Below are 13054 nucleotides of genomic sequence, written 5' to 3' on the forward strand. Positions count from 1 at the left end.
CACACACCTATATGGTGGTCTCTCCCCAAGGAGTGACAATATCCCCTTGAAGCTTTTGGTCAAAGAAAATCCTCTCAATGGGAATATCTAGGTCTCTGGCTCAACTATTAGATGCCTAAAGGTCCTATGTTTAATGAAAAAATAAATACTATCAATTTTGATAGACCAGAGATACCCCCCCCCCCAAAAAAAAAAAAAATAAAAAATAAAAAAATAAAAATAAAATAATAATAATAATAATCATAATAAAACATATCTGAATTAGTAGTCATTGCTCTTTTGTGGACATTATTATGCTGTGTATACTAATGAAGCGCTCGGTGAAAGTCAATACTGACTGGGTGCGATGTCTAGGACTCCTATCAAACTTGGCAAATTCTGGACTCTAGCTACAAGGCTGCTCATGTCGGAGGGTATTTCATAAAAAAAATTGGATGGTACCATCTTGAGCACTTCAGGCACAATCCGGCATAGTGTGTAGCCTGACATGCATTGAGGCTTAGTCAATGAGTGGGGCAAGGTAGCCAAGACACGGGAGAGAAGGGAGCCTGCCTCTTACCCCTACTACTGTCCGAATAAAAGCAGGCAAAAGAAGCTGCAGGGTAAACAAGTGTGTAGTCCATAATTCATACCCAGATGTAATATATGGGCTATAACATGTAGTAAATATAAAATACAGAATACTTACATTAGCTTTAAGTCACCATGTCTCTGCCCTGAAGGTTATGTTACAGGTCCCCGACCCCTCTGTGCACATCTGCCATGTGCTTCTAGTAGGCCTCCTATGTTTGTCGGTCATTTATACCCTATAGATGCCCATTGTCTCTATATATGGAATACTTCAGATATAGGTTTGATATACCCAAGTGTATTGCAAAATTGACAGGGATCTCTGGATTCCTGTAAGATTGCTGAGGTTCTTTTGGATTCCGTGATAGAACAAAGAAAAAGACAGGCCAGACACATACTAGCAGGTTAACATAATTTATTATGTAGATTATCTAGGATTACTTACTGTCACAACCTCATCGATGCCGATCGGTTCCCATCGAGCCTTCAGTGACAGATCCAATCGGTGGACTTTGATGATGCAGGCGTCCCCCCCCCCCCCCCCCCACACAGAATGAGTGAACACTCAAGGCTGATGTTTGCCATCAACTTTATAACCTGTGGGCGGATTATTCCTGGACAGCACGCAATTCGCATATGCTAGTTGCGAGCTATTCATCACCTTTCTTGGAAATCCCTCCACAGAGTGGCCATCCCCATGGGAAGACTGCCAAGAAGGAGCCCACTGCTCTGAATAGAGGCGATAACAGCTGTGGCTTGATAGTATTTGCTGATGATATAATATAGTACTTGTTTACTCCACTTGAAGCTGCCTGACTTGACCCCATATGTTGAGACAAAATGGCTTCCCCACGCTTGCTTGTGAATTTTCATTACATTCCACCCTGGGCAAGTCAGGCAACCTTGTAAGCACCATAAGCCACCTTTATTTTTGGGTGCCTACTTGGTTTGAACATTATGTATAAAGATGGAATACATTGAATAAAACAACAACTTGTGATTTAAAAAAAACCCATACGAAACAAATAATGATTCCCACAATTTGTTGAAGATATCTTATGTTAGGTAGGAATGCTAACAGCCAATCCCACCACCCTTGGTTCACATGTTGCTTAACTTGTGATTAACCATTTCATGTAATTGCTTCGATTTATCATGAACATCCTGAGAGTGGTCAGACAAATTGAAACAACACATTCCTTCAAAGCTATCTTACCCAAAACCATGTTTGAGTAATAGATGATCTATAGCAGCTCTGTTCTGTACACTTTCCAGATGTCCCCTCCATTTTCTATTAAGTTCATTGGTTTGTTCTTGCATAGTTACATTTTGTTCGGCTGGCTCATACCCTGCTACCTGTTTCTCCTCATTAGGCTCTGGTAGTTGCACCGGGGGCTGGGCAGGTATATGCCTGAATTTTCGTTACGACCAGGAATGAAATCTTTATTTCATGTAAATTCTAAGCATAACCCTGCCTCAGTCACAGCCCCAGTTGCTATCCTAATCATATTATCTTGTAACTCTGCACAGGTAGGACAGTTCAAATAGGCATAATAGGGGCTTATCCAGTCTCCTTGTGAAAGTAAATCAGCTTCCTCCAAAGAAGTGTCATTTATTTCAATTTTCGATAATTGAATCCGCGTTGCAACAGGAGTTGGTACAGCGACCAAACAGATTTCCAGGACATTATACGAAAATGCATGTCTTGGGCAAAAGGTTGTCATGTTCAGTACTCGAGCTAGAAATAGCCACAGATTCTCTTTGGTCTTCCACAGTTCTTTCTCTAGTTCTCTTGCTTCTCGATTTGGTCTGGTCTCGGATAACTCGGGGGTTAAATAAAGCTCGCAGCAGATTCATAACATCCACTGAGAATCATCAAGACCCAAATCTGAGGAGAATCAAGAAATCAATCACGTAAATACACATTTGTGGCAGGTGTATACTGATACTTAGTTGTTCCAGGTGTCATTGTGATTAGCACATTGTCAGAACCTTTTGCAATCACCTCAGCCGGTATGGGAGGACCTTGTGGTTGTTTATTCCACACCTTTGCTCCATCTGAATGTCCAAAAGCACTTAGGCCTTGCACAGTCAGCTGATTGAGAGCCTCCCTTCCGGCTAATGTGATCAGTGGGTACGAGAGAACCAACAAGTGTGCTAGTTTTTCTCCCTTTCTGCCTTTGCAATGCTTCAGTTCCAGCATTGTGCAGTATCACCTGGATTTCACCTTGATAATCAGGTTCAATTACCTGATTGTTCACCTGTACACCACGCAAACTTAGTTTGGATTGACCCAGAACCAACCCAAAATGTTCCGGAGGAAACATTATACCCAGGCCTGTGCCAAGGGTTTTGGTTTTTCCGGGCATAATGGATTCAGTTTGGACACAATACAAATCTAATCCTACTGATTGTGGTGTAACCTGCAGAGGAAGTTTAGCTACCTCAGTCATTTTCCAGTAAGTTACTGTCCGTTAATTTAGTCCTGCTTTCAAGGACATTACCTACAGGTTGGGAGTAATCATTCGCATCAAAGGAGTTTCTTGCTCAACTACGGGCCTATTGTTCAATATCATTACAGCCTCATTTAACACCTTTCTCCAATTTCCCCAGGCCCCATCAGTTAACTTTTCAATTGTTGCTTTAACATCCCATTCATGCGTTCAATCAAGCCTGCTGCTTGAGGGTAATAAGGGATATGAAATATCCACTCAATGTTGTGCTCCTGGGCAAATTGCTGAACTCTATTGTTTTTGAAATGACTGCCATTGTCTGATTGGACCTGCAAGGGTATGCCATAGTATAAGACTATGTTTTCCAACATGCGGATGGTTGAATTAGCATTAGCAAATTTACATGGATGCACCATCAGCACACTTGAATAGGTATCTACTGCAGTGCAGGCATACCGACATCCCATTGACTCGGTTAAGGGTCCAACAAAGTCCATTTGCCAGATCTGACCTGGCAAAGTGCCTCGCAAGATATGTCCTTTCACTACCCTGGGTACCACCCTGTGCTGTGAATGTTGGCACACAGGACACTGTTTGATTACAGTTTTTACAACCTCTAACCTGAGGCGAACACCTCGTTTGGCCCCCCCGAAGGTGTCTTTTTCTCCCAGATGTCCACACTTTTGGTGAGCCCATTTGGCCAATCCCAATTCCTGGGAATACTCAGCCTCTTTTTCACTGATTTGCACCTCGGCAATTTTTGATTGTTCGTCGGCTATGCTGTTGTACAATCTGTCAAGAGAATCCACATTAGTATGTGCATCAACATGAAAAACGGTAATCAGTATAGATGGGGCTTCTCCTTCCTGAGTTCGGAGAATCTGATAGACTGCATACAGTTCAGTATACTGACTACTCCTTCCCCCACCTTTTATCATACTCCACCTTTCATGATATGGGTTATAACCCTCTGCTTTCCATACTCGGAGATTTCCCTTATACCGAGCTGAACCATCAGTAAACCAAGCGTATGGCTTTTGCTCCTCAGTCAGGTCGGCATAAGGAACTCCCCACTTTACTGGAGATTTCTTGGGTACAGGCTTTTCAGGGATAGTTACTCCACAACTAGGGGCTTTTGCTACTTTTTCATGCAACACTGCTACCCCTTTTAGACCGATTTTAACCCTATCCTGAATGTACCATTTTCACTTGATCACTAAGGCTTCCTGTGCATGACCAATCCGATGACTACGAGGGGTACTTTGTACCCAATTCATGATAGGGATTTCAGGGCGTATTTGTACTTCCCTATCCTGTGTAATACTCTCGGTGTCTATCAGCGCCCAGTAACAAGCTAAAAGCTGTTTTTCAAAGGGAATCTAATTCCCTACAGCGTCTGGCATTTTTTCTGGACCAGAAACCTAACGGGACCATTTTCCCGTCCTGCTTCTGCCACAAACTCCAGACTGCATAATTTTGTTCACATGAGACATTTAGCTGAAACAATCCATCCCTCACAGGCCATAATTCAATGGCCTGCTGGATGGCCTCTTTTACCAATTCAAAAGCATCACTTTGCTCCTGGTCCCAGGAGAAGTCATGTTTTTTCCTTGTTACTTTGTACAATGGGGCCAAGATTTGCCCCAAATGAGGTATATGCTGCCTCCAAAATCCAAACAGACCTATGAATTGTTGTGTCTGCTGCTTAGTTTTAGGTGGGGCAAAATCTAGAATCTTTTGTCTAGCTTTCTCTGTGATCTCTCTATGCCCCTTGTTCCAATTAATACCCAGAAACTTAACACTCTGGGCTGAACCCTGGATTTTATATGGGTTAATTTCCCACCCTTGATCCTCCATGTGGGTAATTAATCTCTGCATCTGCGCCTCCACCATCCCTTGATCAGTTCCCTGAATCATTCTGTCATCTATATAATGGGAAACCTGTAGGCCTCCAGGTGCTCCCACTGATCTAGATGCTCTGCAACTATCCTGTGACAGATAGTAGGTGAATGCTTCCATCCCTGAGGTAGGCGCGTAAATGTATACTGCCGCCCATTCCAGGTGAAAGCAAATTGATTCCATGACTCAGGACCAATCAGGATTGTAAAGATTGCAGTTAGCGAGATCTATTGTTGCATACCATGTTCCCTCATGGGCTGGTATGTTTTCAATGATTGTGATAGTATCAGGTACTGCAGGGTCAGCGGGGAAGTATATTTATTTAACTCTCTATAGTCCATGGTTATTCTATAGGTACCATTACTTTTGCAAATCGGGAAGATTGGGTTATTTACCTCAGTGGTAGTAAGGGTTAATACCCCTGCCTCCACATACTCTTGTATGGTCTGTTATTTCCCGAGTTCCTCCTGGAATACGGTATTGTTTTACATGGACTATTTTTGTAGCTATAGGAATCTGGACAGATTCCATTTTTAATTTCCCTATCAGAACTGGGTTAATTTTTACAGCTTTGACTCCAAAAGAGTATTTACCATCCGGTAAATGTAATTGCATTCCCTTTAAAACATTTATACCTATGATATATTCAGATACTGGGACAACAATTACACTGTACTGTCTGACAGGGAGATTTCCTATTTTTAACCAAAGTTTTGTTTATTTGCATAAATCATCTTTATGAGAAGCTTTATGCAAATATTACCACTATACACCATAATATACTTTGCTATAAGTAAGTACCCATAATTTGCTGACCCCCAAGTCCTGTGATAGTAACTTTTTGCCCGCAATGCTTGTTTAAGTTGCCATAAATAAGTGTAGCCTCCGCCCCCGTATCCACTAATGCTATTACATTTTGTACATTTTATATCTCCATTCAATTTCTAAATTTACATGGGGTCGGGCATCTACACAGCGGGCTTGGCTGATCTATCAATTACTCTTCTCTCGGAGGGAATCTCCACTGAGCGTTCCCCCCCCCTCTCCCTTGCCTTGTGATCACCTAACAGTGATCTCTCTTCCTCGAACAGATTTGTGTATCTGGACGAAGGAGGGGCTATAGCGTCATCATACTGTTCCTTACAAGACACCCTGGCTATAAACACATTTCTTTCTACTTTCTTCTCCTTTTTCTTAAACTTGAATTGCACGATCCTGTCTAATGCATTCTCTACTATATTTTTGTCAGCGAGCAGCTGCTGCTGGCACTTCTCCATAGTTTCCTTGGCTTGTAATGGGAATAACTTCTGTTTGTAAACTGATATTACCCATTCCCTTTTACATATCGCTACATACTCATTCCCTTTGCTTATTAACCCTTCGCTTAAGCAATTAATTACTTCTGATGGGCTATTTCCTTTTAATTGTTCTTTCCAATTATCACCTAATCCTGTCATTTTAACCCATTCCTGTGCTAATGCCAAAGTTTGTTCCCACCCGGGGGTTTTATCAACAGATGTCTCAGAACTGGCCTGTGGCTTACACTTACACATTGTAATCATACAATTTTTCTTATTCTATTTTTGGAATCCTGCCGACTACGCCAAAAATGTATTGCAAAATTGACAGGGATCTCTGGATTCCTGTAAGATTGCTGAGGTTCTTTTAGATTCCGTGATAGAACAAAGAAAAAGACAGGCCAGATACATACTAGCAGGTTAACATAATTTATTATGTAGATTAGCTAGGATTACTTACTGTCACAACCTCATCGATGCCGATCGGTTCCCATCGAGCCTTCAGTGACAGTTCCAATCGGTGGACTTTGATGATGCAGGCGTCCCCCCCCACCGAATGAGTGAACACTCAAGGCTGATGTTTGCCATCGACTTTATAACCTGTGGGCGGATTATTCCTGGACCGCACGCAATTCGCATATGCTAGTTGCGAGCTATTCATCACCTTTCTTGGAAATCCCTCCACAGAGTGGCCATCCCCATGGGAAGACTGCCAAGAAGGAGCCCACTGCTCTGAATAGAGGCGATAACAGCTGTGGCTTGATAGTATTTGCTGATGATATAATATAGTACTTGTTTACTCCACTTGAAGCTGCCTGACTTGACCCCATATGTTGAGACAAAATGGCTTCCCCACGCTTGCTTGTGATTTTTCATTACACCAAGGCGCAGCCCCTGCGTGCTAATATAGGCACACAGAGATATGGGGCGGTGTAACGCACAATGCGGCCACTGGACTCTGAAAATGGCCATCTATCTGGGAGTCTGATGGGCCAGTCTGGGATTGGTGAATGTGACCTGCCAGGCGGTACATATTGGTAATAATACTATTTGGTCTGTCTTACAGGTAGACCTAGGCCTCTTAGCTCTAGTGAAGGGAAATCTTAATGCTTCAGCAGGCCGAGACATTTCCAACTTTGTAGGAACAGTTTGGGGGAGTCGTCTTTTCTGTCCAAGCATGACGGTGCCCCAATGCACAAAGCAAGGTGCATAAAGGTATGGCCGGGGGGTACTGATGTGAAAGAACTCGACCTCAACCCCATCCAACAAGGGATGAACAAGTTTGACCCTTGCAATGTCCAACATCCGTGCCTGACCTTACAAATACTGCAGTGAATGAATGAACAAAAAATCCTACAGAAGAGCTATGAAATCTTATAGAAAGTCTTCTCAGAAGAGTGGAAGCCATTATACCTGCAAAGGAACAATCAACTCCATGTTAACGCCTCCGGATCTAGAATGGGATGTCACTAATACTTCTGTAGTGCTCAGGACTGTGCAAAAGTTTGTCAGGTGTCAAAAAATAAAATAATCACCCAGTCTGTCTGGGATTAAATGAAACGACAGACGGATTGGAGCAACCCTACATCCTCAGAAGATCTGTCTGCAAGTTCTGAGATGAAGTGATGGAAGGCAAAGGTTAAAGGTCACACCAAATATTGATGAGATTTAGAATTAGCTAATTAGTTTATTTCTATAAAGAAAAAGAATTACAAATACCCCTTCTATATCTGAAAGCTTCTTACTTCTGTTCTACACCCACCTAAAGTTTTTTGCACAGTACTATATGTCTTTCTCATTATGTGAGTTTCAAAATTTTTTCTTTTTCTAGGCGAAGACCGGATCCGCGGCTCTCCCGGACACCTTCTCTCATCGGCCTCTTATGATGTAGACGTTAAGAAATCCCAAATTGGTAAAAGCAGTCCTGGTCATCAACTGGGTAAAGATTTGCCTTGTCTGGAATCTGGGAAACATTTTAACCATCAATCTAATCATTACGATCCCAAGAGAATTCACGCTGATAAAGGGCCGTATTCATGTTCAGAATGTGCAAAAAGTTTTAGTCGAAAATCTAATCTTGTTACTCATCAGAGAATTCACACAGGGGAGAGGCCGTTTTCCTGTCCAGAATGTGGGGAGTCTTTTACTAGGAAGTCAAGTTTTATAGATCATCAGAGAATTCACACGGGGGAGAAGCCATTCGCTTGTTCAGAATGTGGGAAATCTTTTATTAAAAAATCACGTCTTGTGAATCATCAGAGAATTCACACAGGGGAGAAGCGAAATTTATGTTCAGTATGTGGGAAATATTTTACACAGAGATCAACTCTTTTGGGTCATATGAGAACTCACACAGGAGACAAGCCATATTCATGTACAGAATGCGGAAAATCTTTTAACCAAAAGAAAAATCTTATGAGTCATGTAAGAACTCACACAGGAGAGAAGCCATATTCATGTACAGAATGCGGAAAATCTTTTAACCAAAAGAAATATCTTATGAGTCATGTAAGAACTCACACAGGAGAGAAGCCATATTCATGTACAGAATGTGGAAAATCTTTTAACCAAAAGAAAAATCTTATGAGTCATGTAAGAACTCACACAGGAGAGAAGCCATATTCATGTACAGAATGCGGAAAATGTTTTATCCAAAGGAGCAATCTTATGAATCATGTAAGAATTCACACAGGAGAGAAGCCATATTTATGTACAGAATGCGGAAAATCTTTTAACGAAAAGAAAAATCTTATGAATCATGTAAGAATTCACACAGGAGAGAAGCTATATTCATGTGTGGGAAATGCTATGCCCAGAGGCCAGGACTTGTAAAACATCTGACATCTCACACAAGGAAGAAGACATTGTAATGTTCAGATTGTAGGAGATGCGGCAGATGTGGAGCTCCGTATGTATAATAAAGAACATTTTTGTAGATTTTGCTCAGAATGATAGATCAATGTATGATTCTGGGGTTTGTGGGCCAAGTCTCTTTTTCTCTTATATATGTTGCTTAGAATAACGCCGGTACACACATCATAGACCCCTGACGCATTATTACGCATTGAAAGAAGTCTCAGGACCATTAATAAGCACAAGACTTTTCGAGGAAATTTTAAAAATGTAAATTCTGCTCCACCCATTTCCCGAGCTTAAAATCGCTCACTGACATCCGCCGAATTATTATGTCAGCACGTTACATGTAGAGCCCCCTCACAAGCACAGAGGGGCGCCTTAACCGCCAGGACTCCGCTGCTATGGGATAAGCAATTTAATTGTTGCAGGTTAATAGGTTTATTAGAAAAAAAATTTAATAAAAAGTGAACAAAATATCGGATGTTCCCCAAAATAGTATTAATAAAAACCACATCTTGTCTCTCAAGAAAAACACCTTACACTGAAATAAAAGTTACCACATGGGGCCTCAAAGAATTTTTTTTCTTTTTCAAAATGTTTAATTTTTGCCGAGGTATTAAAATACTCCTCACGAAGGATAAAAGGACAATCTTTACTTTTCAGGAAAAAAATGCAGTGCGGCCTCTGGTTCTGGGGTCAGTGATGAGAAGAAACATGGTGTGCGATACGGCGGAGCCTGTAGTAGTATGGCGGGCAGGAAAGGGTTAAAGTATTTTGACTTCTCTGTATGTATCACTGAATATAAAGTGAACTCAGGGGACTTGTCTACCGCTAGAAACCTCCTATGAAATCAAAGGAAATTTCTGTATTATCTGTCAGGAGAGATCCGGAACTCGCCCATATAAGATAGTTAGGCTAAGGCCCCACTGGACGGAAATGCAGTGCTAAAGCGAAAGAACTGTGGCGTGAACGCATTGCAGTTCTTTCCGCAGCGATTTCAACAGAAAGGTCACAGAGTTTTTCTCCGCAGTTTTGACATGCTGTGATTTTCAAAACCGCAACGGACACGCTGCAATTTCTTCCACAAAGTGGGCATAAATCCCATCCCCTTTGCTTGCACTGTAAAACGCCGCAATTTTTCCTGCAGTGTCTCCGCTGCGGCCAAATCGCGGCGATTCCGCCCAGTGGGGCCCCGGTCTTAAGTTGGGTTCCTACAATCACACAGCTCTACAAATGGAGGAATTACATTGAAAATCGCAGTTTGTAGGTACCGATTTATCATACTATGAATATCAGTATAATCATGGTAAACGCCTAAAAGAGGATGTGGCACCGCACAAGCTGTTCTTATAGAGTAGACATTGTTACGGTAGAATTTCATTAGGATCCCAACTCATTGTCCGTGAGAATTCTTATATACACTGAGGTAGGTATAGATCATCCGAATGAAAGATAGGCACTCATGATGTGTTATGCGTGGTGTATACGTTGTGTGCGTGGTGTATGTGTGGCATACGAGTGGGGTATGCATGGTGTATGTGTGGTGTATGCATGTTATACAAGTAGCATACAGTATGCGTGGCGCATGCGTGAAGTCTCCAGCCTGACCCCACAGTATCCGTTTATCTATAGTATCAGGCTATACAGTACAGACAGAATTGTGATACCATATCAGGCAGGTATATAACGGTATAATGTATATAACGGTATAATGTATATACCTATAGAATATCCCTGACATATACTAAGCTTTGTGACTCACTATGAAGAGCACTAGATGACCGACACAGGGGTGAGAACTCAATTACATGTGGAGAGAAGTCACTGTGAGATATTGGCCAAAGCTTAGCATGACCTTAACATGTTTAACCCTTTTCTGCTCCACCATATCCACATTACTAGGGGACAGTCGCCTCATCTTATTTCCCTATGGGCGAATACACCGCCATCTCCTGACTAGTCTATACATATGGACATAAGCATTATGTATACAGTCATGGCCCCTGATATTGTTCCAGAAAGTGAAGTATTTCTCACAGTAAATGATGGCAGTGACACATTCTTCTGGTTACCAGATCTGACTGTATATTCATCTACGGACAATCCAGATGACTGACATCGCACTGTTATTACCTCTCGTCGCTGTTCCTAATATTTTTTTCCTTGTCGTTTGTTTTAATCTCCCTCAGATTATGTGAAGGATCTCCTGTCACTCAGTGGACCTCAGATACAATGGCGGAGTCTCTCCGTCCTCCTCAGATATAACACAGCAGGCTTGGGCTCTCAGGGTTACCTCACATGATACGAGGTCTGGTCTGACCGGCCATAAGACATTCCCTTCTCTCCCTCACAATCCTCCTGACAGGACTGACATCCTCACTGGTCTGTTCCCTCTTTTACCTCACCACCTCTAGCTCCGCCCACTTCCTGTTTCTGTTCCCTCTTTTACCTCACCACCTCTAGCTCCGCCCACTTCCTGTTCCCTCTTTTACCCCACCACCTCTAGCTCCGCCCACTTCCTGTTTCTGTTCCCTAGGGTTGATGGGACTTGTAGTTCCTTCCCCTGCTGCTCCTTATAGGGACATACTAAAGAGAATGAAGAAAAAGAATGAACATTATTAGCAATGGGGACAGATGGAAAATAAAGATTTCATGAGTTTTCTAAGTGTAATAGACCAGCAATGAACAGGATATATCTGTAGTGAATAATGAGCGAATATTCCATAGAAACAGATGTATAATACTATTCCTGTGCTAGATAGACCTGGAATAGAACAGGAGAAGTATTGTACATCAGTTTCTATGGAATATTCGCTCATTATACACCACAGATATATCCTGTTCATTCCTGGTTTATTAAACCTAGAAAGCTCATTAAATATTTATTTTACATCTTTCCCCATTGGTAATAATGTTCATTCGTTTTCTTCATTCTTTTTAGTATGTCCCCTGCTTATAGCCCTGTAGTTCGGATTCCTCTTGCACTCCTCCTGGTTACAGTCCATTCCCTGTAGTTCAGATTCCTCTTGCACTCCTCCTGGTTACACTCCATTCCCTGTAGTACAGATTCCTCTTGCACTCCTCCTGGTTACACTCCATTCCCTGTAGTACAGATTCCTCTTGCACTCCTCCAGGTTACAGTCCATTCACTGTAGTTCAGATTCCTCTTGCACTCCTCCTGGTTACAGTCCATTCACTGTAGTTCAGATTCCTCTTGCACTCCTCCTGGTTACAGTCCATTCCCTGTAGTACAGATTCCTCTTGCACTCCTCCTGGTTACAGTCCATTCACTGTAGTTCAGATTCCTCTTGCACTCCTCCTGGTTACACTCCATTCCCTGTAGTACAGATTCCTCTTGCACTCCTCCTGGTTACAGTCCATTCCCTGTAGTTCAGATTCCTCTTGCTCTCTTCCTGGTTACAGTCCATTCACTGTAGTTCAGATTCCTCTTGCACTCCTCCTGGTTACAGTCCATTCACTGTAGTTCAGATTCCTCTTGCACTCCTCCTGGTTACACTCCATTCCCTGTAGTACAGATTCCTCTTGCACTCCTCCTGGTTACAGTCCATTCCCTGTAGTTCAGATTCCTCTTGCATTCCTCCTGGTTACACTCCATTCCCTGTAGTTCAGATTCCTCTTGCACTCCTCCTGGTTACAGTCCATTCACTGTAGTTCAGATTCCTCTTGCACTCCTCCTGGTTACAGTCCATTCCCTGTAGTTCAGATTCCTCTTGCACTCCTCCTGGTTACACTCCATTCCCTGTAGTACAGATTCCTCTTGCACTCCTCCTGGTTACAGTCCATTCCCTGTAGTTCAGATTCCTCTTGCACTCCTCCTGGTTACAGTCCATTCCCTGTAGTACAGATTCCTCTTGCACTCCTCCTGGTTACACTCCATTCCCTGTAGTACAGATTCCTCTTGCACTCCTCCTGGTTACAGTCCATTCCCTGTAGTTCGGATTCCTCTTGCACTCCTCC

At 42.4% G+C, this 13054-nt stretch overlaps 1 long non-coding RNA gene and 1 pseudogene across 1 annotated transcript; one reads left to right on the forward strand and one right to left on the reverse strand.

Annotated features, from left to right (window-relative positions):
• Positions 1-9157, forward strand: part of LOC142193532 (uncharacterized) — a 54211-nt pseudogene extending 45054 nt beyond the window's left edge.
• Positions 1134-6776, reverse strand: LOC142194260 (uncharacterized). The gene is made up of 3 exons (XR_012715016.1): positions 6681-6776; positions 3645-3815; positions 1134-2458 (listed from the first exon to the last, which is right to left on the reverse strand). It is a non-coding gene; the product is annotated as an uncharacterized LOC142194260 (long non-coding RNA).
• Positions 9158-13054: the final 3897 nt, after the last annotated feature.

This window comes from Leptodactylus fuscus, chromosome 2 (genome assembly GCF_031893055.1).
Source record: "Leptodactylus fuscus isolate aLepFus1 chromosome 2, aLepFus1.hap2, whole genome shotgun sequence".
Classification (NCBI taxonomy): domain Eukaryota; kingdom Metazoa; phylum Chordata; class Amphibia; order Anura; family Leptodactylidae; genus Leptodactylus; species Leptodactylus fuscus.